The sequence below is a fragment of the Oreochromis niloticus genome, linkage group LG22, assembly GCF_001858045.2.
Source record: "Oreochromis niloticus isolate F11D_XX linkage group LG22, O_niloticus_UMD_NMBU, whole genome shotgun sequence".
Classification (NCBI taxonomy): domain Eukaryota; kingdom Metazoa; phylum Chordata; class Actinopteri; order Cichliformes; family Cichlidae; genus Oreochromis; species Oreochromis niloticus.
In genome coordinates, this window is record NC_031985.2 from 35467343 (window position 1) to 35489120 (window position 21778).

The following is a 21778-nucleotide window of genomic DNA, read 5'->3' on the forward strand; positions in this document are numbered from 1 at the left end:
GGTCAAACTGTCATGGTCCTGAGTCTGTCTACTCAGTGTTTTGTGTTTCTTTATATTATGTCCTGTGCTTGTTTATCCTGTTATATCTTTGGTTGAGGTTTGCCATTTGTTAAGGTTTTGTTCTGTGCCTGCCTGCTCCCACTTCTGTGTTCCCTCTGTCTGTCTATGGTGTCACTGTGTCCGCTCGTGAGTCTGCCTGTCTAGTTCAGTGTCCTGTCTGGTTCTCTGTGTCTGTGTGTTTCCTGTTTTATTCTGAAAGTTCATGTCTCATGTCAGTGTGTTCAGTTTTACCTCTCCCCTGTCTCATTAGCCTCATTCCTCCCAGCTGTGTCTCCCTCCTGTTGCCCATTCCCTGATTACTCCCCTGTGTATTTAAGCCCTGTGTTTTCCTGTGCTCTCTGTCGCGTTGTCTGTTTAATTCCATGTCAGTCTGCATTATTCTATGTTACCCGGTATTCATTCTGCGTCTCTCTGCCGTCTCTCTTTGTGCATTTTGCTCCTCCTCCCGTGAGTGTCTGGTTTAAGTTTTGTTCTTTAGTTTTCCCAGTTTAGGTTTGTTTACTCCCCGCTCTGCTCTTCCTGTTTTTGTCACCTTATCACCACTGTAAATAAACACTCACTCGCACCCCAGCCAGTACCTGCATTTTGGATCCTTTTTCAATACTCCACATGACTGCTCCCCAGCCGTGACACAAACAGAAAGGCTAAATCAGTATGGCGGGGCGTAGTCTGCGGTGCCGCTGCAGGGGGCAATGGACGCACCTGCACGGCATCAGAAATCACGCCTCGCCGGCTTAAAGTCTGTGCTCTCTCTGTTATTGTTGTTGTTGTTGATGTGAGTCGGACTGTGAGCTGGAAAGCTGCAGCCGACTGAGTAGTGTGTGTATACAGCAACCGTGTGCGGAAGAAGAGTGTCAATAAAGTATGCTGAAAAGCATTCAAATGTGGACCGGTCTGCTGTGGATCTGTTACAATCACAAACTGGAGATGGCTCTCCGTTGTGTCACCTCCCAGAACCCATCCTCCTGGTCTACACAGCTCTCCTGGATAGAATGCACACAAAACTCTCTCACCTTCTCCACTACAGTCTTGTCTTCCTTTGAAGCATCTGTAGGGTACCTGCCTTCACGCTTCCCATCAAGACTAACCTCACCGTGCCCTCCTACCCCCAACCGCCCGCCTGGCTCATCAGCCTATCCATATATCCAAATACCTATTCATATATCCAAATACCTATCCATCTATCTATGCATCTCTCTGTGTGTATCAGAATCAGAAAAAGAACACATTATTAATCTTGAAAAGAAATTATGTGGTTACAGTTGGCTCCGAGACGATGAGAACAGTAACAGACTGAACTCGATTAAATAATATAATATATTACAAAGCTACAAAATATAAGCAATAGCTCTAATATATGCAAATAACACAATCATAAATATTCAGAATATTACAGAGATTAAATATATATGATTCAAATTTTACTGTAAACTGTAAAAACTTCAAACTTTGTTATTTGTTATTTTCACTATACCGGATGGACAAAAGAGTGTAACTATTGCTTTCACACATGATTTAAAAAAAGAAGAATTATCCAATTTATGCAAATAATGCAATCTTATAATCAATCCACAAACAGATATGAAAATGATGACCAGTGCATTCATTTAATATGAAAACCCTTCTATTGCCATCATTGATCATAAAAAAATTATCTGGGTTACCTCTTATGCAAATTATAATTTAATCAGAATCATTAATTATTGTAGTGCTACCCACTACACTAATGTGGTTAATGTGGGTAGCACATTAATTAGTGGAAAGTCCACAAAGTCCAGCAAAGGTCACTTAATCAGTTCTAGCTGGAGATACACATCACCTTTGGGGTTATGTCTGGAAGGGCATTGGAATAAAACTGCCAATCAAACATGCACAGTTACCTGCTGTGGTGACTCAGTGTGACAAGAGTGCAGCCAAAAGTAGCTATAGGCTAAACTACACCAAAGTCACTGATTCATGTCTTCTGTCTTTTCTGCTTTTGCTGAATCACTACACTGTCAAAAGTCAAAGAGGTAAAACCTTTATTTTGAAAGCAACATTACAAAGGTGATTGATATAGCAAGAGAAGGACTGCACTATAGATGAACAGATAATGTCAAAAACAATCTTGCCATTCCAAGTTATAGTTAAAAAAAAGTAGCAAAGATTAAAGGCAACATTAAAACAACCCACCTTACTGCACTGACAGTATTGTTAGTTATTCTGATCTGGGTAGTTTGCAGGCCAGACCAACGCTCCAGTGCCATTCCATCGGGAAAAGCAAGGAAATTAAAACTACCAAAGTAAAGTGATCACTCTCCTTTCACCTCAGACAACACTGTCGAAAAGCTTCTGGCCTGTCAGTCAATATGTGCATCAATCCTTTATATTACTGCCATCTTGTGGCTGCAGTCAGATATTGTTGCTGAAAGCTGCACTTCTTTTAATCTCATAGAAAACTGCAGCTCTCTGTGTTTTGAGGACATGTCCGTCTGTTGTTTACAATGACTGGAGCTGGGCAACCTGAGATGCCTACTGCTTTCTTCTGGTGATTTGTGAAGGGGCTTTGCGTATAAACTAGACTTTGACAATAAACTGATGAGAGAGTAGTGGGAGGCAACTCTTTTTATTAATTTAGCAATGAAAACTGTAACCATGATGGGAGTAGACGGCAGCTCTGACCATGTCTGGTGTAATAAAACAGACAGGCTGAGCAGGTGCAGGCTCAGCACCCCTTTCACATTAGTAATTAGTACTAGTATTAGTATTAGTATTAGTTTTATGATGTTTTTTTATTCCTTATTTCCTTATTCCTTATTGTGTGCATATTATATGCAAGGAATAGTTTTCAACTAATAATAAATCATCTGTGTTAAAACAGTAGATATTTACTTAACTATAGTAGTAATACTTTTTCATGACCTGCATGGACCCTGACAATGTGTTCCTCAAGCCGCTCCTAGATAGTTATTACTGAGTAAATGGGTGCGTTGTCCTACTTGAGGAAGGTTGTATGGAAGAGGATTAAGGCCACAGGAAAAAAAAGTGGGGACATCTTTTTTTTCTTCTTTTCCAGAATTCTGAGATTTCATCAGAATTATTTTCTCTCAGAATTCTGGGATTAAAGTCAGAATTCTGACTTTTGCCCACTTTTTTTTTTCTTTCGGTGACCCTAATCCTCTTCCGTAAGGTTGCCATGGAGGATTACAACAGTGTTTAGTTGAGTGTTCATGTTAAGGTGATATCTACATGATGCTGAGACCTGAAGGTTTCCCAGGTTTAATGAGGAATGACATTATCAGTGTTTTTCACTTTAACTGTTTAATGTTGTGGCTGATGTGTGTATTTTACCGTTGTAGGTAGTTCTGCACAAATCTACTGTACACGAAGATGTGACCAAAGTTATTTCCACTCAAAAACTGACATTGATATTGACAAAATCATCCAGTAAAGGATGATAAAATGATTTTCCTGATCTTATCAGTGTGACATAGGCTAGTGCTAGATGCTTCAGAATTTTCAGAATATAGGTATGTGTAAAGTGCTTTGAGTAGTTGATAATACTAGATAAGTGCTATACAAAATCTTTTTATTTAGCATGTATATTATTCCATGTTCTGCAAGTCCTGAAGGCATGCAGGCAGCGTCCCCTGATCAGCCTACCACTATAAACCTGCTACTACTGCCTACAAAGACCTGCTCTGCAGCGCATTAGTTGGGCTAGAAGTAATGACGTTTCCTACCATCGAACCATCCAATGCTGTCCTAGCTACATTTATGCTCCCTTGGGTCTTTGTCATGCATGTAAGGACAGAATACCCGTTAGGAAACGGGTGTAACAAGAAGTCACTAAAATTCTCCTCGGAAAATGTAGCTGTTGTTTTTGGTCGTTCAGAAACGACAGGGTAAAAATAATTTAGAACACCATAAATGATCCGGTTTAGTTAAGTGAATACAACCAAACACTGTTTTTTTCGCCTCGTTTGAGGTAACATGGCTCTCCATATAGACACAGACAACAACACTACTATCACCCAATCAAGTCACACTCTGTCTCCGCCGCGGAAATAAACGACCAATCAGCTGTCTGTCTGGGTCTTCTGTGGCAACGAACAGCCATTCATTGCGCTGTCTGGACTTCACGGAGAGAGCGTCTGACCAATTAGCTGGCTGTCTGGCTGCACCGAAAGGGTGAGTGTCTACCGAGGCCCAATCAGCATCTCAGTGCTGCCTGCCGGTGCCGGGGACTGGTGGTGAGGGGCTGCTGCAACGCGTCAGGACCGGACCGTGAACCCGGAGACGCTACACACTGAGGCGAAAGGAGATACAGGTGAGTCCGAGGATGTGTACGGGGCCTGGTTCTGGTCAGGGATGTTTTGAAACGGCAACTGTGGATTTGACGTCGCGGCCGGACGGTTATTGTGTCGTTTTCCTGTTAGCGGATACGCTGATACGCTGTCAGACAATGGAGCGCCTTTGCTTCGCTATTTATTGATGCATGCTGACATGTTGGCGACCAGCAATACCGCCTGCAACTGTTACTTTACATTTAAAGGCCTCTAGTCGCAACACAAACACTTATGGATCATTTTTTTAAATCGTGTGTGGCTTTTTTGTTTTGATAAGCGCCGAGCTGCTAACGGACGTGTTGTAATTACATTCTGATGGAAACGTTGGTCGGAGTGCCTCCAATCCGTTTCATTGTTTCATCCAGAGTCTCTAGGGGTTAACTCAGACTCGATAAAGAACCACGGTCTTTCAGGTACTAGTAAAAGCTTCTTGAGAGAACAGTGGAATGAGACGAGGTCGTGAAACGGTTTTATTGAAGCAAGGCTATATAAAGTGGCGGATTAAAACGCGCTAGGAGGAGGCCGGGGGTGCTGATGGCTCTCAGCAATTAGGAAGAAAAATTCGAAATGCATCAGCCATTTACGTAGAGACTCAACTGACTCCATATGCACCTAAATGGCTGCCTGGCGCCTGTCAGCATAACCAACATTTTACTGTAAGGGCAAGGCTTTACTCGGGCCAGACGGTTGATTGTTTCCTGATCGGCGGATTAGCGGAGGTGGATGTACTAGATGACGTTAGACACCAAACTGGAATCAATATTTAATGTGTGCTGCTATTATTCTTTGGTGCACACAAGCTCATTTCAGACAAATTGGTGCCTCTTCAGCCTCTCTGCTGCTGCTGCTGCTGCTTCCTCGGGATTTCAGGCAGTCACATGCTGATATTTACATTGACTTCTTTCAGTTGCGTTACATAGGATAATACAGTACAGTTATCTTTGAGGTGAAATGAAAACGGATATCTGTGCCTTCCTCTCCTATAAGAGATTTTGCCAACAGGAGCTAGCCATTTTAACTTCCATCTTTATACAGGATTGACTGTACAACTCAGATCTTTGCCACAGGAAAACTGTGGGAATAAAAGGTCTACTGCAGGAGCTCTCATTGTTTTGTCACTTTTCTTTTCTTTATGACAAATTTGTGACACAGTGTGGCATTAAAGCAACGCCCGAGCCTTTGATTTTTAGGTAAACGTTTCCAGACCTAAAACATTCGGCCTTCCACACACTTGGTGATTGTGGGGTTGTATGAATGAAAAGTCCCTGCTGTTGAGTAGTAGTGTAATCTCAGCTGTGGAGTTTTTTACTCGTCCTTTTTCTTGAATCTCCTGGCAGCCATAGCAGGATACACATCCTAGCTGCCACAGTGTCATGACTGCGTTGAAAGCTTTTTACATTTTTGTAGTAGTGTACAGCCTTGATTTTTAGAAAGGTGTGACAGTGTGGAAAATGTAAACAAAAACAATGTGATGGTTTGTAAGTAATGTATTGTCACAACTAAAAATGGAACAAAGAAAGCATTTGAAATGTCAAAACTAAGAAACGTTGCACATTTTAAATTTGATGCCAACCTTGCAGTAAAAGTTGAGGACGGTGGTTTAAAAAATAGTCAAAGTCAAAGTCAGTTTTATTTGTCAATTTCTTCAAATGTACTTGCCATACAAAGGAATTGAAATTACGTTTCACACTGTCCCATGCGTAGACATTGACAACAATAAAGTGCAGATGCACGACAAAAACAGTCCTAACAATAAGGTAATATTAAAAAAAAAAAAAAAAAGTGCAGGTAAACTTAAGGCATTATAGGTAACATACAGGATATAACAAGACAAGACCTAACATATAATAAAGTGTTCCAACAGTGTGCCCTGGAAAGTAGTATACTAGTCTACTTGAGGTAGTCCCAGGTTGTGTAGTAGATGGAAAAGTGAGTGGTGCTTAAAAAACTTGGTTATTTTGTTCATTTGAAACTGGTCAGTAATGGTTAGTTATAAAGTGAGCATTTATCCACCCTATAAAGGATTCTATATGAGACAGAAATCATTCAATTTCCACTTCATACCTCTTTAAGCAGTTATGATCAAAAAAGAAAAACTTGAGGCAATCCAATAAGATAGACTTGTTTTTTCCCAGGTAAGTAACTATTTTACAAATACCATCAGCATTGGAGTCAGAAGGCTGCGCTGAAGACCAGCAGGTTTAAAGCTCCTTTGTTTCAGCTGAAAAGAAGGAAACATGAGCTCTGTAAGAATACATTAACATTGCTTAAATAACAGTTTGTCCAGACACTTAACAATACTTTGGTACTGATGAGTCTGGAAGTGGTACTAGTTTAATAAAAGGCTGTGGTACATGTCTCAGTAACGGTCTGTAGAGAGACATGACTGTTCAGAACAATGTCCTGACTTTGGAAGGTTTTGGGTATTAGATACAGTTATGTTTCTGAACTTTCATATACATGCGGTTTTCCATGCTTCCCAGTGGCGTCTGTGGTGTGATGAGGTTAATAAACCTTATTAATTGAAGCATTGATAGAATTTTTTGATTTGTTCTTCAAAACTTAGGACTGTAATATTAAAGAATGTCCAAGTATATTCTTGGAAATTTGTTATTATGATCTGTGACCAGGGGTGGAAATTAGCACCCGCCACTGGCCAAATGCAGGTACGTTTATGAAGTTGTGGTAAATTTGAACAATGCAGAAGCCACCTTGGCGGGTTTAAGTTTGAACAGAAAAAACTACGTTTAATTTGCACTCCTGACCTGTCGGGGGCAGCAATGCAGATGGGTTGCTGCTAGTCTGCTCTAAATGCCGTTATGCGATCCAAGCAGGTACTAAAATGTGTCATCGACAGATTGGCTGGTCAGTAGCGTCACTTGATGAGTCATGAGCGTGTCTTGTTCACGAAAATTAAAACTTTGCCCGGTTTCAAAGAATTTCAATGAGGGAAATGGCTCCATTAAAAACAACGCTGTGGTTCACAAGTCTGATGAAAAGCCGCAGACGGAGCAGCAGGTATATCGTCGCCTCGACGTCCATCTTTTTTTGTAGCGTTCGTGTCGCATATCAATTACATCGCGGGATGCTCGAACACATTGCAATGGTGACAACAACGCAAGTTTGGTAGTACTGGTTTGTAATGGAACACCAGTCGATCCGAGTCGAGTCTTGGTGATCCGTAGCGAGTCGATCCGAGGAGGTACTAATGGAAAAAGGGGCTTTAGAAAGAGGAGGGGAAATTCGAACAGTTTAGCAATGTGGTGTTACACTTGTGGAGCTAAGCAGGTGGCAGAAACAAAAACACTCCTCAAGAGGTGTTACGATGGAACTTAAAGTTAAACGGCAGTTTTTTAATGAAAAATGGAAAAGAAGTGACAACAGTGAGTTATGCGACTGGCTCATTTTTGATGAGAGCAGCCAGTCAATGTTTTGTTCCAGAAGCAAGACTGATAGCTTCATTGTTAGCACAAAATACTCAGAATTAGAGGCCATCAAGGACCTCGGATTGTCTAAAGGCCATAAGGAGGTGAAATGCATCATTCAAATGTTACACACAAAAAAGAAAAATAATGGCTGGTGAAAAGTTTGAGTGGCCGATACAAAAAGTGGAGAAAATTTTTAATTTCCACCCCTGTCTGTGACAACAGTCTGATATTTAAAAGATTTTTTTTTTTTTCATATTTTTCTATCTCTCTGTCTAATCAATTATGGATGTTGTACAAACAATCTCCCCAGAGGAGGAAAACACCTGTTCCCACACAGAGAAAGGTATTACTTTTTTATGGCTTGACTATGCACACGGCTGTCCATATAGTCAGTGTACTCGATAGATGTGGAATATGCTCATGTGTTCTTCAGAGGGAATGGCTTATGATTAGGGAATCAGTCAGTCACAAACTTAAAAACAAGGTTTCCAAAGAACTATTGCAGTGGTGTCCCTCTGTGCAGTCTGGGAATCCCTATGCTCCCACACTAATCTATCATTGACACGCCCATAGAGAAAGACCTGCTCGCAGATCGGTGCCTCCAGCTCATCTGCGGCGACTGCCCCGGGCTTGCTACACTGCAAAAAGTGAGAGCGGGATGTGACCAGCTGAAACAAAACCTGAGCGGTTGTAAAGACACATTGGGAACGTATGGCTGTGCACAAGGAAGACAACAGCATAAAGTTTTGGTTAGGTGGTGTTTTTCATTCGTCATGTACATCATTGTACAAAGTTTGTGGATGCAATAACTCAGGAATCTGTCAATGTGTGATTTTTAATTTGATACGACATGTGCATCTACTAGAAATTTCAGATGACTTTGAGTCTCAGTGACCTCGACTTCAAGGTCAAGGTCACAAGTCAAGTGTCCTGAAAATCTTGTGAATATGGTGTGTGAATCTTATGAAGGAAATCACATTGGATTTTCAAAGTAATACCATAGTGCATGTACTAAAAATCTTAGATCAATGGTCAAAATCAAGCTTAGAGGTCAAGTTTTTGTAAAAATCCTTTTCTTTTAAAAAACAAAACAAAAACATGGCAACATAAGATTTTTAAAGAAATCATACCATACGTTACGCTACTAAAAATCTCAGACAAGTTTGAATCCCGATGACTTTGTCCTCAAGGTCAGAGGTCAAATTTTCTGAAAATCCATCCATCCATCCATCCATCCATCCATCCATCTTCATCCGCTTTATCCGAGGCCGGGTCGCGGGGGCAGCAGCCTCAGCAGCCTGGGATTTTCAGATTTATGCTATAGGTGCATCTACTTGGTGCCAGAGGGGTACTTGTATGTATCCAAGCACTGAAAGCAAGGTACAACCATTTGCACTGTGTATGTTAGCATGGAAGAAACCAGCACTACCTCGGATATTGTGTGTTTTAGGACTGCAGCTATCGATTATTCTAACAAACGAGTATTCTGCTGAATATTCCACTGATTAATCGACTAATTTTAATTAAATTAAAATTAAATCGTATTTACTTTATCGTAGTTTATGTTTTAAAATGCGGGCGGCGTAGGCTTAATTTTGTCAAACTCTTTAATCACATGCTGCTCCTAAATCCGTTTCTATTCCAGGTCTGTTTTTAGTTATAAATGCAGGTGAAGCACTCGCGTGACAACCATGCGCTACAGAGACGTGGATTAAAAGAAATATCGCAGCAAAGAGTTTGTGTCGAGGATTTTTTATAATCAGATTACTCGATGAATCAGCCTTATTATGTTTTCAGTGTAATACATGGTGCAAAGTGCTGCACCTTTAAGCAATATTTAAAACTCGATTTGATTAACAAGGATAATAACTAACAGTCTCTTATAACTCTTAAAATACATATAAAATTATAATATGCAATAAGAATTTGTCCATATTCTCTATAGTCACAAAAACAGACGGGTAACAGGGTGGACAGAGGAGCAATGGGACAGGATGTACCAAGGCTGAAAGCTTGCCCCACCCTGTAAATATATGAAACCCATCAGGATGCAGATTTGATATTATTTCACGGCTACACCCGTATTAACTTTTGGGTTTTGTGCCAAGAGCATATGTTTAACTTTTAAATAAAATAGACATTTTTATGAGAAGTTAACATTTTCCTGGTTTCACATTGGTTTTACCATTTCACTGATTTAATTTAATGTATCCCTTTTTTTTTACTTCTTAATAAAAGTCTTATGTCAACTTCAATTTCTGTACAAAGTGCTTGCTCATTTAGATAAACTCAACAGCTTGAGAACTCTTGGTATATAAAGCATACCATGATTTTCTTTCTTTCTTTTTTAAAAAAAAATTAAACCATGGCAGTTTATTCTATTTCAAAATAATATCATTTAAATGTGATTTTTTTTTTTTTTTTTTTTTTTTTTTTAAAGCTTTTCTTTGCCACCTTTTTCATGGCATTTTTGGGACAAGTGTCCACAAAACCCCGACAGTAACAGGGATGATGTTTTTTCAGCCATTTCTACTCATGTGATGAACCGGCTAACCAATGCAGACGACAAAAATAATTTTTAGTATTTTATCAACCATATGATCAAGATTAAATATAAATAAATAAACATAGCAGAGTGGACATGTTTTTCCACATTAATGAACCAGTGTGTGATATTTACTGAACCTGGGAGATGATTTCACTCCAAAAAAAGTATCACTTACTGTAATTTATGTAACTAGAGGAGAAGTGAGAGGACCTGTTCAGATAGATTTCCTAAACAGTAGTGGGGGACGGGCAATTTGGGAACACAACTTATGTAAAAATGTAAATGTTTAAAAAAGTTTCTAGCTGTAGTACATCTGTGGGAACCCCAACACATGTACCATTAACACAGCGTTTCTTGGTCACTGCACATTTCTTTATTCACCAAAGAATTTGCGCTTTCAATGATTTACACTATATTGTCCAGTCAGCTTGAGCTCACTGCTACACCTTCATAGCTGGCAGTGCTAGACTCCTCCTGCTACACACACCTTGATCCCAGCGTGCTACTGTGTCTAATCAGAGAGACATAATTATATGTTAGCTGGCATATGTGCCAGCCAGTTTCCCCTGGCACTGCCATTGAACACACCACCCCCTTCCCTGTAATTGAGCCATAAACCACAAACCACACCCTGCGACCACATACCTCCATTCTGTGGCCTAGCCTACTCCTCCCCCCATGAACAAGACAGGAAATTGGCCAAGGCTGTCTGCACCCCTGGCTTACAGATTCTTGAACTTAAATGGTTTTAAGGAGCAATACCAGTGATTGATCCAGGCATGGCCTCTTTTTTGTGATGGAAAGTAGGAAAGGATGAGCGGTCTGGTCGCACACTTTGATAGCTTTTGTCTCAAGTAACCCACTGGTGGGTTCGACCCCCTTTACCTGCAGGGACAAAACAGGCCTCACGCTTGAGGCATCAGTCTGCAGAACAAAAACAGTTAGGAGTGTGAAGCAGGGGTTCCCCACAGAGAGCCTGTTTCACTCAGACACTGCAAACACAGCTCTGCAAAGTTTGGCAATAAACCTGAGCTAGTAACCAACCAGATGTAAAAGCCAGCTTACCTTTTGTTTGGTCTTGGAATGGTCTTAGTACTCTAGATACTGATAACTAGACAGCAGATACCTACGTCTGTCCAAACACCCACTTGTCCGTGTTGGCCACGAGCTCTGCCGCCATCAGAGATTTCAGCCAGATGTCAGTGCAAATGCTGAAATCATGTAAAGGCACTGGAAAGTGATGGAGCTCTGAACAAGCTGACAGGAACGGTGACGAATTGGTAAAACCATACAGAGTGGAAAGCACCAGCTTTTCCTTCTGGAGACAAGGGAATCTGCCAGTAGTCTGGCTAAATCCAGTGAAAAAGTGAGCTGTCAATGTGAGCAGCAGTTACGTCTGAACCATTTGCCTTTTGTGTTCAGGTAACCTACAGGGCCGTGAACGCACCGTCACACCTGGGCGAGTTTCAAAGTGGTGCAGTATAAGTGTGGTGGGACTGGGCGTGGGGCAACACATCCTCAAAGTGATTTTGGAATGCAGCAAAATCAGATTTCTGGGTTTGTGTCAGATGGTTATGACAGTAGAGTGAGGTGGCAATGAATTCGGTATTTCAAGCCCTAGCTAATGTCTTCTTCACTCTGCTCACCAGAGAAATGGATTCTGCCTCTCTCTGTGCTTTCAGCAGGTTGAGGTGGTGTATCTGTGTGGCTCCACCCCTGATCATTTCATAATCAGCATAGCTTACTCCGTGGCCCTCTCCACTTGGTGAGTAACTTTTGAGCTGGATGAGTAACATTAGTGCTTTCTCTCTGTGTGTCTAGCACCTCTGTGTGTTTATGGTCGTGGGTCTGTTCATCCCAGTCTGAGGTCCAGAGTGCTTTGAAGCAGGTTATCATCAAGGATGTCTCTACATTGCTGCGTTCATCTTTCCTTCAACTATGAAATATCCCTGCAGCAGGACCAGGACCAGTACCATCCCTACCATGCTTCACTGTAGGGATGGTACTGATCAGGAGCCTGGTTTCAGCGCTTGACATTCAGACCAAAGAGTTAAACCTTTGTTTTAGCTGACTAGACAGTTTTGTTTCTCATGGTCTGAGAGCCTTTTAGGTGCCTTTTGGGAAACTCGCGGCAGGCGTTTTACTGAGGAGTAGCTCCCGTCTGGCCACTCTACCACACAGGCCTGATTGGTGAAGTGGTGCAGAAATGGTTGTCCTCCCTCTACAGAGCAATGCTGGAGCTCTGTCAGAGTGAACCTTTGGTTCTCGGTCTCCTTCCTAATGCCGCTGTATTTGTTGTGCTTTGGTTGGTTGTGCACATCTTAATTTTTAAAACCAGGTGCATTGTCCCGCGGCCACCACAGCTAGGTTGAGGACACAAATGTATGATTGTGTTGGTTTTAACACCATTTTAATGATATTCTAGTACAGGCGATCAGAGATATACAGACACATGAAAACTTGAGACTTTGTGGAAGAAAAAAACCCCAAAAACCACTCAGCCAAGTTTTTGCTTCCAGTTTCGAGTTGTCTTTCTGTATCAGCGTGTAGGTAAATTTATTGTCCTTCAGGAGAATAATGTGATGATACTGTGGCGGCTATGGGACCTTACATAAACAGGTATGTGTGTGCCTTTCCAAATCATGTCCAATCAACTGAATCTTTCACAGGATGACTCCAATCAAGTTGTTGAAACATGTGACAGAAAATCAGTAGGATGCACCTGTACTTCAATTTTGAGTGTCATGCAAAGCTGTATGTTATATTTTAGTTTATTATTTTGTAATAAATTAGCAAGGATTTCAAGCAAACTCCTTTTCACTTTTTTCACTTTGCCATTGTGAAGCATTGTGTGTAGAATTTAAAGTGAAAAATGAATTTGATCCATTTTGGAATAAGGCTGTAGCATGACAAGTGGAACAAATGTCATGCTGTTAGGATGCACTGTACTTTGATACTTTGAAGAAGTGTAGTACATTTCTTTTAGCCTGTGCAACAGAAAGATATGAGAGACCAACTAGATGAGCGATTAACTGGTTTGGTGAAATTAACAAATCCATTTGAGGCATAAAGAATCGCATATTCAGAAGAGAGTAAAGCAAATTGAAGAGAAGTCTAAAGATACTTGAAACATCTATTGTGAAATCTGACAATTTGACTACTATTAGAATATACACTCATATGAAAAATCTTTCAAAAACTAATTTTGGGAAAGTGAAGGTTACTACAAAATGCCAAATCATTCTAGAAATCTTTCTAATAGTGGTGTGCGGATTGATTACAAAATATTGATTCCTCCTGTTTCACTTATGTTCTGGAATCGATTGTCATATTAATATATTAGTAATTTCTGTAGGTTATCATTAACAAGAACACTATGTTACTGGGAGCGTGTAAATGATTGGTAGGATCTATTTGTTCTTCCGCCTGTCATAGTGATAAATACGGCTGTAGAAATGCATCACGGCTCGTGTCCTCGCTCATTTTGTTGACAATTACGGCTGATCATAGACGGAGCCAGGACACGGTTTGCGATGCATGTGGCAAGACCACAAACCTTGTCAAACACAAACAAAAGTAAATCATAACACACAATATGATGATGATGATGAGGAGGAGGAGGAGAGGAACAGTTGCTGCTACGGCGGCACAGAGTCCTTTGGTGCTGCAGGCACTGTCCAGGAACTGAGAGAAGATGTGAAGCTGATGGCGACGTGTAGCACTGCTGCTGAATTTTGGAAAGCGACTTATGGCTAGGTTTAGATTTTTGTGTCAATGTTTAAACAACTGGAATTCCCTGCATGCTTAAAACTACGGAATCCCATTTGTTCAAATTTACATTAATAAAACGTGTTACAATAAATAGCTGTATGAGTTTAGCTTGGAGTAATATGTGTGTCACATCAGTTCAGTTGGTAAGGCTGTTGAGTAGATCAGTTAAAGTGGATTATTTGAATGATTAGGCTTTAATGATACAGCGTCCTTGCAGTACACTGTGTAATATCTACGTATACGTCACGAAGCTCATTGAGAGAAGGCCAAGGTTTCACTATCAACAAAGCAAAGGGAGGCTGTTTTGAAGAAACAAAAATATCAAACTTGTTTTGAGTTTTTCACACAATTTTTTGTTTACCACATGACTCTGTATGTGTTCGTTCATAGATTTGATGCCTTTAGTGAAAATGTACGATGTAAATATTCATGAAAATACAGAAAAATGAGAAGATGGGTCCAAACTTCTAACGGGTAGTGTACACTACTTTTGGTTTTCCAAACGCATTAACTTTTTATGCAAAGTATCAGATCAGTCTCGTCAATAGTAGCCTGAATCTTTCTTTGTATCAGATCGGAATGGAAATCGGTGGTATCGCACATCACTACTTTGTAATAACTTTAATTAGAACCTGTTACAAGATGTCTTTTTTTTATATATGTAGGAAGTTTTTTACAAAAAAAGTGAGTTAGCGCAGATCGCCCCGTACACGGGGCTGCACGGTGTCAATGCATTAACGAGCTAACCGCGCTAACACGTTGATGCTGTGCAGCCCCGCACACGGGGCGATCCGCAGTAACTCGCCAAGATTGGCTGAGATTTGCCACGTTAATGCGGTTATGGCGTTAACGTCATTTTAACGAGATTAACGCCGACAGCACAAATTTTTTAAAAATGTCATTTATCTTATTTCATGGAAAATAAAGGAACATACCCAACAGTGGATAATGGGATACAAAAGTGTAGATGTGAGTTGGTGTTTCTGTGCGACATAATGAAATCCCAAAAAGTTGATTCTGTTCGTCTGGACGTAGCGTTTTCAGAGAAATGTTTCTTCATCATCCAAGTGACTTCTTCAATCAGCAGAACCTTGTGATGCTTTATTAATACTTACCATAGCTTGTAGTACAGAAGCCTCTGGTTTTGCCTTCTATGTAACATTTGTTTTGTGGATAAAATAGCAAAATATTTTACAGGAAGTCAAAATATAAAAAGTTGAGAAAATTAAAATTCTGTCAAAGTTAAGCACGAGGTTACTAGGCCAGATTCAAATGAATGAAGTTTGAACTTTGGCCAAAAAAGTATTTTTGTGTGTGTTTTATGCTGGGCTTACACTGTGCGATTTTTGGCCCATTTTGAGCCGATTTTTCAGTCGTGCGACCGTTTTGTTGATCGGCCCGAGTTTGGCCTTCGTCGTGCGTCGTTCATCGTGTAGTATACGTGGGGTAACAAGAAGCGATTAACACCTCACGACCAGCTCCCGATCATCAATCGCTTGGTCGGGAGGATTTCAAACCTGTTTGAAATCCTCCCGACCGTCGTGAGGGTGTCACCGCAGCCGCTCACACTGCGCACGCGCAGACACATAAATGTCGGTGAAAAAGACGGAGTAGCACAGCAGTGCAGCGTGTGATCTGGACACAAGCGATGGAGGCACTTATAGAACTTTGGAAAGCTCATCTGAGTCTTTTCAATGTGGCCTCACAAAATTATCACGACCACAACAACCGTGAAAATAGTTGGATCTACACTGCTGCTCAATCACAGCTGCCTGATCAATGTTTTTCGTTAGCAATTTAGCAAAGTTGATGGTGATGGTGTGAGTCTGTGTGAGTGAGAGACAGAGAGGGAGAGCGAGCGACAGATTTTCTGTTATAACCTTCATTTTTATGGACGCACAGTTTGAGCACTCAGGTCGCATCAGAGCATCGGGCCGTATAGTGTGAGACCCTGCATCATGACCTACGAACTTCTAACCCCTGCGAGTCAATCGTGCAGTTTGAGCTGAAGCTGAATAACGTGACTGGAAAAATCGCACAGTGTGAGCCCAGCTTTAGGAGCAGTCATGTTTCCAAATGATTAATTTGGAAATTACTTTGCAGAGTTTAGCTAACCTGCACGGTGCTATGGGGTGGTTACAATACTAGGTTTTCAAACCTGATATCAGTGCTTAGGAAAATGCTCAAAACTTTCAGTACCATGGGATGCAAAAAAACCCAGTGCATAAGAATCTCTTAGGTGGTGCCAAAAAACGACGACACACTGTTAGGTTGTCTGAGGTGGGCTGTCTTGTGACTTGGCGTCATATTTCCATTGTTAATGAGGTACAGTTGCTTAAATACTGTTTCTGTCTAGTTGCAAGTGAACCTTTTGCAGCCTCATTGTAGGACTTTTTAAAAGTCTTGTTTTTTTTTTCTTTGTAGATATAAATAGTTTTGTAATTCTGTTTATTTAAAGTGGATATGAAACGTTACATGTATTAAGGCTAATTTACACCATAGAGTTAGCACTGTCTGTGAAGCAGGATTTAAAAAGTAAGAGTTTAAAGTTTTCAGAGCATGTGCAGAGCCATCTTGTGCGAGTGCAGACATCACCAGGATGGTTGGCTGGCTGCTGCTGATAGACTTAACTTACTAACATCCATCAGCATGTCCGCAGGGCAACAGACCCATCGCGTTACAGTCTCCTTCACTTTCATTTGGACTTTGCTTTTCCTCACCTTTAGTATGAACTAATCCACTCAGTGAGATAATGTGGGTAAACATAAAAATTTCCACAGCAGCTGCAAACAGAATTTCTAAACCAAAACAAGGTGATAAGGTTACCTGCTATCTCTTGATATCTCTTACTCAGAGGCTCCTGTTGTTTTTGCTTTTTTTCTTGGTCCCAGGCGCACACTTCCTCTGCTGAAATAGTTTGATGAAAGTGCTCAACATAATTCGAAAGTAGATTATTCTAAACTCAGATACTGAATGCCACAAATTAATTTTTCGACATTAAACGGGGCAACGTGTCTGTGTGCCAGTGCAGTCATGGACCTGATGTTCCCTTAACCGTTGTGTTGGGTTTATACACTTTTTCAGCAAAGCCTGAATTTTCTAGTCAAGCTTTCTTGTAATTTATTTAGTATTCTGTGATAATTACCCAGGCGTCTTAGAGGACATCCCAAAGCTCTTCTTTGGAAGTTTGCTCTCTTTTGTTCCTCCTAGCTGCCTTTTGAAGGTCACTCCATGACTGATAGGGAGAAAAGAAAACTGACAATGTAACACTATGTCTTCTTCGTTTTGCTGAAAAACGGCACGGCTACCAGTCAGGTTCTTTCCACATGGTTTTGCACGGTTGATCAAAATCTGATATTACTTTTCTGCATTAATATATCATTAATTTTGACAAGATCCCCACCACAACTGGCTGAAATGAGTCAAACCATGACGGCCTCCACTGATTTTTACAAATGGCTTTAGACACTCATTGTTGTACCCGTCTGTTGACCTCTTCTGTAATATTTGAACCAAAAATTTAAAATTTGGATTCGTCGCTTTATAAAACCTGCTACCACTGATTTTTGGCTGAGTTTCTGTGTAATTTGGCGTACCTCGGTCCTATTTCCTTTGCTTAAGAATGACTTCTTGAAAGCCGCCCTTCACTGAAATGAAGTGATTTTGGATGAAGTTTGGCAAACAGATGGATAAACTGAAGGGTCAGATACGTATCTTGGGTCCTGTGTCAAGTCTTTTTTTCCCTGTTTCTTGAGGACATGACTTTCAGATACTGTTCATCTGTGGATAGTACTGTAGATAGGCCTCCCACTTCTTCTGACCTCCATGGCAGATGGCTGCCCCTCCCTGGAGGTTCTGCTGGAGGTTTCTTCCTGTTTATAGGGAGGTTTTCCTTCCCGCTGTCACCAAAGTGCTTGCTAATAGTGGGTCACTGAAATTATTCACAAATATGACATGTTATTTTTAGAGATGGCACGATACCACTTTTTTATGTCCGATACCGATATCATAAATTTGGATATCTACCGATATGAATCCGATATAGTGTGTTTTTTAATCAATAAAACTGTTTTTTTAATATCTTGCTGCATTTTGTATAAGTTCATACTCAAGTTTAAATAAACAACAAAACTAAAGCTATTCTGTTATACCTGTATGTAAAAAAAAATAAAAAAATACACTCCACCCTCCACCTCATGATGCTTAATCGATGTAATCCACTTTAATTTGATGCAGTGTGGGAAAAAAAAAAAAAAAAAAAAAAAAATGCACAGAAATAAATTATTTTTCAAGAATAATTAAATAGATTCAACATCTTTCTTCAACAGAATTGCAGACTGCACAGACGGTACCTTCCCAAAGGAAAAAGTACTATAGCTTACTAGGGTATATTAGACTTAACAGTTACTATATACAGTAATGGACTTCTATACATTTTACATCAGATTAAAACTTTGGGTGTAAGATTCAGATAATTATTTATTAAAAGCTAGACATTTTAAATGAGAATAAGAAAGAAAAGTATGTCTTTGTGCCCCCTTTTCCCTGTTCATGCCCTGTCGGCCCCCCTGGCTACACTTTGCTAGATCCGCCCCTGCACAGTTACCAGCCGTCAGCTACGTAGAAAAGGATCCTGGTGTAGAAAGTAATATTAAATAAATTCTAACACCAGCTTATCAAGGTTAAACGTGCTGCTGTTGTTCAGCCGCTGGTTTCCTCTTTCTGGTGCAAAGTGGGGCAAAAACAAAGAAGAGAGACGGACTCGCGACAGAAAAGCCGATCAGCTGATCATTGATCAGTTTCATGATTGAAGTAGCAGCAGGAGAGGGAGAGAGAGAGAGGCAGTCACTCCATATATCGGTTGTTAAGCTTAACATGGGAACACTTTACAAACATTCAGAGATGAACTTACACACTTGCTTTACTTCTCTCTGCGATAACTTCCTCGGAGATGAAATGCTGGTTTGGTAGCGAGGCTACAAATACACACAGCCGCTCTATCACGTGAGCACACTGCTCCGACCTGCTACGGTTATGAGCCGAGTTACGCCATGTCGCAAGTTTTGTGAGGTGTTTTTTTGATATTTAATGGATCGGATTACATTTATTTCTCTCCGATATCCGATCCAGTAATTTACGTCAGTATCGGACCGATACCGATACGTAATATCGGATCGGTCCATCTCTAGTTATTTTATGCCTCTTAAAATTCCGCTGACTTTGGGTTGGCTGTCGGGTTGAGGTCAGGTCATTGTGCAAAAATGTTCTTCCACACCAGACTTGCTCATCATGTCTTTATGGTCCTTGCTTTGTACACTGGTGCACAGCCATGCTGGAACAGGAAGTGGCCATCCCTAAACTGTTCGCACAAAGTTGAGAGCATAAAATTGTCCAAACAGTAAGAGTTTCTTTAAGTGGAGCTAAGGGGAGCAAAACTCCTGAAAAACAACCGCACAACATGATCCCTACTCCAGCAAACTTTACACTTGACAACCACCAAAACCAGAGTCCAGTGCTGGTGTGCTTTACACCACTGCATCTGATGCTTTGCATTGTACTTGGAGTTGTAAGACTTGGATGCAGCTGCCTAGTCATGAAGCTCTCACTGTTCTTAAGCTAATTTGAAGACCACATGAAGTCCGCAGAAAGTTGGCGACCTCTGCACACTAAGCGCATCAACATCTGCTGATTCCACTCTGTGATTTATTTTTTATGTAGCCTACCACTGTGTGGGTGAGTTGCTGTCGTTCCCAATCGCTTCCACTTTGTTATAATACAGCTAACAGTTGACTGTGGAGTATTTAGTAGCAACTAGACATGTTGCACAAGTGTGTGCTGCACCCTGAGCTGCAGAGAGTGACCCGCTCTTTCAGAAATGTTTTTGGAGAAGAAGTCTTTGTGCCCATGTGCTTGATTTTATACACCTGTGTCCATGGATGGGATTGGAACACCTGAATTCAGTGATTTTTATGGGTGAGGTGACTACTGTCTGCAATATAGTGCACATAGTTAAAGTCCATGACTTCATGTATATATGCTGACAATGAGCAGATTTTGAGCTAACAGGAATTTTCATCTTTCTTTTCTTTGTGAAAACAACTAAAGGCAACTATAGGCTGATAAGATATCGTTACATTTAAGATGCAGAAACCTTTTAGAGAGGTGAAAGCAGTGAAAGCATGCAGATTGCATCATGGAAAACAAGACTGCAGTAATTGCGGTTCAAAAATCTTTGTTGCATTAAAATGTTTTTTAGCGTGTCAAACATATGTTTCCTGGGCTGAGAAGTAATTTTCATATAACGTCTTTATTTGTGACGTGGATGAATTTGAAAACTTTGACATCAGGGGTTACTGTCGCGTTTACAGTGTTTTTAGATATAATCGGTCTTCAGAATTAAAGATGCACCAAATGCATTTTTTTTTTTAAAGTCTGACCTGCTGATTCTGATTCTAGTGTTTCTACTGAGACTATAATGGAAATCTTTAGATGTGCAGAAAGTTTCTAAAGCGTATATGAGTTTGGAGATGTGCATGCACATGTTGCTGATGGTGTTTATGCTTTTCATTTAAATCTGGAATGATACATGCTTGTGAATGATAGCATCTGCTCCAGATGTAATCAGTCACCAGCATCTAGCAATGGTTATGTCTGAAGCGTCCTGAATAAGTGTTACATGAAAGTGAAATGTGTGGAGGTTAGCATGTTGTGCAGATCTGCTCACTGTTCCAGTGTGGGTGTATTTGTGTCTCTGCTCTGTGTTGATGCTCTGCTGGCTGCCACATTCAGCCTCATTTTAAGATGTCTGTACTTTGACTAAACGTCTCTTGTTCCTACAGTTTTGTTTTTGTTTGTTTGGGGTTTTTTTTTTTGTCCTCTGTTGGCTTGTGGAAGAGTGTATGCCCCACCCTTTGGTCTAAAGCAGTCGGTCTTTTCTTATCAAAGGGCTCTCAAAGAGGAGCTTTTCTTCATTCAGCTCTCAAAATGCAGTGGCTGCCCTAACACTCCAACAACGCCCACACCCACCCGCCTGCTCCTCCTGCTCGCCTCCCACCGTGTTGTTTTTATTTGTCTTGTTGGATGCGCGCTCGCGTGTCATTCTGTCTGTAAATACAATAAGTCAAAAACTTGTGATTGAATTCTGATAAAACGTTGTCGGGGTGCAGAGCGGGGTCATGTTAACCATCCAATAACATTTGCTATATTGAGGTCATCAAGGTCTTTAAAGCCAGCTTAATGAGTGTGGCAGGGCGTGGTCTGTAGTGCCATGCAGGGAAGGCGGACGCACCTGCGCGGCATCTGCAATCATGCCCCGCCGACTTAAATATTATACTGGGTCCTGTGGTTGGGGTTGTTGTTGTTATGTTGAGCTGGCAGCGGGAGAGCTGCAGCTCTGGGTGCAGATGTACAGCAACCGTAAAAGTATTAATGAAGTATGCTGCAAAGCATGAACGTGCACCCGGGTCTGCCGTGGTCATTTACAGTGGTGCCGAAACCCAGGACGGGAGGCACGGCAGACCCAGGAGTGGGCCAGCAGAGGGAGGGACTGGTGCTAATGGTGGCCGAGCCGGCGGCGGCGGGAAGAGCTGCAGGACCAGACTGAATGCCACCTACAGAGGATGGAGTATCTGGCGGCGCTAATC

At 41.0% G+C, this 21778-nt stretch overlaps 1 protein-coding gene across 3 annotated transcripts in view; it reads left to right on the forward strand.

Moving 5' to 3' along the window:
- The first annotated feature begins 4153 nt into the window (after positions 1–4153).
- The window catches only part of gatad2b (GATA zinc finger domain containing 2B), a 42617-nt gene continuing 24992 nt past the window's right edge, over positions 4154–21778 (forward strand). The window contains exons 1-2 of one of the 3 annotated variants that reach the window (XM_005459747.4): positions 4154–4369; positions 12047–12129. The gene's annotated coding sequence lies outside the window, so the exon portion shown is untranslated. The remainder of the gene's footprint in view (positions 4370–12046; positions 12130–21778) is intronic. The other 2 variants (XM_025902170.1, XM_003455235.5) reach the window with 2 other exon arrangements.